Source organism: Mixophyes fleayi (assembly GCF_038048845.1).
Source record: "Mixophyes fleayi isolate aMixFle1 chromosome 4 unlocalized genomic scaffold, aMixFle1.hap1 SUPER_4_unloc_3, whole genome shotgun sequence".
NCBI classification, from domain to species: Eukaryota; Metazoa; Chordata; class Amphibia; order Anura; family Limnodynastidae; genus Mixophyes; species Mixophyes fleayi.
In genome coordinates this window covers 312501-317500 of record NW_027445889.1, presented here as the reverse complement: position 1 = coordinate 317500, position 5000 = coordinate 312501, and the positions used below count along the sequence as shown (strand labels likewise).

At 39.5% G+C, this 5000-nt stretch overlaps 3 non-coding genes across 3 annotated transcripts; all 3 read left to right on the top strand.

Moving 5' to 3' along the window:
- Positions 1 to 694: 694 nt before the first annotated feature.
- TRNAV-AAC (transfer RNA valine (anticodon AAC)) lies at positions 695 to 767 on the top strand. Its single transcript has one exon. It is a non-coding gene; the product is annotated as a tRNA-Val (tRNA).
- Positions 768 to 2169: 1402 nt separating this feature from the next.
- Positions 2170 to 2242, top strand: TRNAV-AAC (transfer RNA valine (anticodon AAC)). Its single transcript has one exon. It is a non-coding gene; the product is annotated as a tRNA-Val (tRNA).
- A 1402-nt stretch (positions 2243 to 3644) lies between these two features.
- Positions 3645 to 3717, top strand: TRNAV-AAC (transfer RNA valine (anticodon AAC)). The gene has a single exon. It is a non-coding gene; the product is annotated as a tRNA-Val (tRNA).
- Positions 3718 to 5000: the final 1283 nt, after the last annotated feature.

The following is a 5000-nucleotide window of genomic DNA, read 5'->3' as shown; positions in this document are numbered from 1 at the left end:
AACTGATTCATATGGCTATTTCCCTCCTAGTCACTCAATGGGAGTGCTGTGTTCAAAATGTGTAAGTGTCTGTGCACTTCCGCATATAGTGATGGGAGATAGCTAGTTGACTGTAGTGTCAACTATGGGTGTTCAGGTTGAGATCAGATCTTCCTTAACACCAATACATCAATAGTAAATTTGATCTTGTAACTATACTAGGTCTACAACGGAATAATAAAAGAGTAAAACTTAAATGAAACAAAAAACAAATGAAAAGATCAAAAAATTATGAAAACGAAATACGACAATATTCCCTGTCCTTCTCCCCAGCGTGAGGAAACCACTTTAATCACTGTGAGACACATACAAAAATGTCTCAATGTCACACAGAATGAACGGCACCCCATAATTTAGGAAATTTTACCAGAATTTAATCATACTACACCTATGTGGTATAATGAGACAAAAGGTGGGAAAGGACTATCTCTGGATTCTGATTTTACTAAGTGACCATCCATCCAAGATGGACCCCTAATGAAGTACTAGGAAATGGGGACCCTGGATACCTCGATGTGTGTAGGATAACACCCACAGACAGTCAGTGTAAATAATCAAATCCTTTTATCAATTTGAGTCCAGATACAGATCATTAAATGTCAGTAAGGATCCCTCTCTATTACAGTGGCAGAGGTAAACAAAGCTCACAGCTGGTATTTCTGTAGTGTAGTGGTTATCACATTCACCTAACACGCGAAAGGTCCCCGGTTCGAAACCGGGCAGAAACAAGCGTTAGATTTCCTTTTATATAGGACATGTGAGATGTAAAATTGATATAACATCTTGTAAATAGTTGTATCAACAGGAACTTTTAATGTCATTGCAACATCATCTACCTATCCACCTTCATATATGATTTAACAATCATTTCCATACGCCTCCTGTAAATCTTAGCAATAGCTCCTGTAGGGCACCTAACCTCTCTATGTCTTTCAGGAACAAGTCACAGGGATGATGTCAATGATGTTTCAGGGAGACATAGAAAGGGGATGCGACCATTGCATCCCAGCTTCTTTATTGAATGGTGTGCGGAAGCCATTTATCTGCCAGGAACCACTCATCATTGTTCTTGGTCATGACATAGGAATCTGTGACTTGCCGTAACTCCCTGCCTAAAATTGAACAAGACATTACCGTTACATCCTGTAGCGGGAAGGGGTTAATTTTATTAGTTAACCATAGAGCAGCAGCAAAACATAACTATGAATTACAAAACATCTTCTTATAAATTAGTTAATAGTGAAGATAGAATTGAAGAACATTGTTCAACGTTATGTGCATACAGTGAAGCGGCCTCGTTAGCACAGTAGGTAGCGCGTCAGTCTCATAATCAACACTTCCTCACCACTGTATTTCTATGTTGTCAAACCAGCCATATTGCTATGAGACGACGTAGAGGTTGCACTGACAGCCAAAGGCTCCAATGAGTGGGCAAGAACTGATTCATATGGCTATTTCCCTCCTAGTCACTCAATGGGAGTGCTGTGTTCAAAATGTGTAAGTGTCTGTGCACTTCCGCATATAGTGATGGGAGATAGCTAGTTGACTGTAGTGTCAACTATGGGTGTTCAGGTTGAGATCAGATCTTCCTTAACACCAATACATTAATAGTAAATTTGATCTTGTAACTATACTAGGTCTACAACGGAATAAAAAAAGAGTAAAACTTAAATGAAACAAAAAACAAATGAAAAGATCAAAAAATTATGAAAACGAAATACGACAATATTCCCTGTCCTTCTCCCCAGCTTGAGGAAACCACTTCAATCACTGTGAGACACATACAAAAATGTCTGAATGTCACACAGAATGAACGGCACCCCATAATTTGGGAAATTATACCAGAATTCAATCATACTACACCTATGTGGTATAATGAGACACAAGCTGGGAAAGGACTATCTCTGGATTCTGATTTTACTAAGTGACCAACCATCCAAGATGGAGCCCTAATGAAGTACTAGGAAATGGGGACCCTGTATACCTCGATGTGTATAGGATAACACCCTCAGCCAGTCAGTGTAAATAATCAAAACCTTTTATCATTTTGAGTCCAGATACAGATCATTAAATGTCAGTAAGGATCCCTCTCTATTACAGTGGCAGAGGTCAAGAAAGCTCACAGCTGGTGTTTCTGTAGTGTAGTGGTTATCACATTTGCCTAACACGCGAAAGGTCCCCGGTTCGAAACCGGGCAGAAACAAGCGTTAGATCTCCTTTTATATAGGACATTTGAGATGTAAAATTGATATAACATCTTTTAAATAGTTGTATCAACAGGAACTTTTAATGTCATTGCAACACCATCTACCTATCCACCTTCATATATGATTTAACAATCATTTCCATACGCCTCCTGTATATCTTAGCAATAGCTCCTGTCGGGCACCTAACCTCTCTATGTCTTTCAGGAAGAAGTCACAGGGATGATGTCAATGAGGTTTCAGGCAGACATAGAAAGGGAATGCGACCATTGCATCCCAGCTTCTTTATTGAATGGTGTGCGGAAGCCATTTATCTGCCAGGAACCACTCATCATTGTTCTTGGTCATGAGACAGGGATCTGTGACTTACCGTAACTCCATGCCTAAAATTGCACAAGACATTACAGTTACATCCTGTAGCGGGAAGGGGTTAATTTTATTAGTTAACCATAGAGCAGCAGCAAAACATAACTATGAATTACAAAACATCTTCTTATAAATTAGATAATAGTGAAGATAGAATTGAAGAACAATGTTCAACGTTATGTGCATACCGTGAAGCGGCCTCGTTAGCACAGTAGGTAGCGCGTCAGTCTCATAATCAACACTTCCTCACCACTGTCTTTCTATGTTGTTAAACCAGCTATATTGCTATGAGACGACTTAGAGGTTGCACTGACAGCCAAAGGCTCCACTGAGTGGGCAAGAACTGATTCATATGGCTATTTCCCTCCTAGTCACTCAATGGGAGTGCTGTGTTCAAAATGTGTAAGTGTCTGTGCACTTCCGCATATAGTGATGGGAGATAGCTAGTTGACTGTAGTGTCAACTATGGGTGTTCAGGTTGAGATCAGATCTTCCTTAACACCAATACATCAATAGTAAATTTGATCTTGTAACTATACTAGGTCTACAACGGAATAATAAAAGAGTAAAACTTAAATGAAACAAAAAACAAATGAAAAGATCAAAAAATTATGAAAACGAAATACGACAATATTCCCTGTCCTTCTCCCCAGCTTGAGGAAACCACTTCAATCACTGTGAGACACATACAAAAATGTCTGAATGTCACACAGAATGAACGGCACCCCATAATTTGGGAAATTATACCAGAATTCAATCATACTACACCTATGTGGTATAATGAGACACAAGCTGGGAAAGGACTATCTCTGGATTCTGATTTTACTAACTGACCAACCATCCAAGATGGACCCCTAATGAAGTACTAGGAAATGGGGACCCTGGATACCTCGATGTGTGTAGGATAACACCCTCAGACAGTCAGTGTAAATAATCAAAACCTTTTATCAATTTGAGTCCAGATACAGATCATTAAATGTCAGTAAGGATCCCTCTCTATTACAGTGGCAGAGGTCAAGAAAGCTCACAGCTGGTGTTTCTGTAGTGTAGTGGTTATCACATTTGCCTAACACGCGAAAGGTCCCCGGTTCGAAACCGGGCAGAAACAAGCGTTAGATCTCCTTTTATATAGGACATTTGAGATGTAAAATTGATATAACATCTTTTAAATAGTTGTATCAACAGGAACTTTTAATGTCATTGCAACACCATCTACCTATCCACCTTCATATATGATTTAACAATCATTTCCATACGCCTCCTGTATATCTTAGCAATAGCTCCTGTCGGGCACCTAACCTCTCTATGTCTTTCAGGAAGAAGTCACAGGGATGATGTCAATGAGGTTTCAGGCAGACATAGAAAGGGAATGCGACCATTGCATCCCAGCTTCTTTATTGAATGGTGTGCGGAAGCCATTTATCTGCCAGGAACCACTCATCATTGTTCTTGGTCATGAGACAGGGATCTGTGACTTACCGTAACTCCATGCCTAAAATTGCACAAGACATTACAGTTACATCCTGTAGCGGGAAGGGGTTAATTTTATTAGTTAACCATAGAGCAGCAGCAAAACATAACTATGAATTACAAAACATCTTCTTATAAATTAGATAATAGTGAAGATAGAATTGAAGAACAATGTTCAACGTTATGTGCATACCGTGAAGCGGCCTCGTTAGCACAGTAGGTAGCGCGTCAGTCTCATAATCAACACTTCCTCACCACTGTCTTTCTATGTTGTTAAACCAGCTATATTGCTATGAGACGACTTAGAGGTTGCACTGACAGCCAAAGGCTCCACTGAGTGGGCAAGAACTGATTCATATGGCTATTTCCCTCCTAGTCACTCAATGGGAGTGCTGTGTTCAAAATGTGTAAGTGTCTGTGCACTTCCGCATATAGTGATGGGAGATAGCTAGTTGACTGTAGTGTCAACTATGGGTGTTCAGGTTGAGATCAGATCTTCCTTAACACCAATACATCAATAGTAAATTTGATCTTGTAACTATACTAGGTCTACAACGGAATAATAAAAGAGTAAAACTTAAATGAAACAAAAAACAAATGAAAAGATCAAAAAATTATGAAAACGAAATACGACAATATTCCCTGTCCTTCTCCCCAGCGTGAGGAAACCACTTTAATCACTGTGAGACACATACAAAAATGTCTCAATGTCACACAGAATGAACGGCACCCCATAATTTAGGAAATTTTACCAGAATTTAATCATACTACACCTATGTGGTATAATGAGACAAAAGGTGGGAAAGGACTATCTCTGGATTCTGATTTTACTAAGTGACCATCCATCCAAGATGGACCCCTAATGAAGTACTAGGAAATGGGGACCCTGGATACCTCGATGTGTGTAGGATAACACCCACA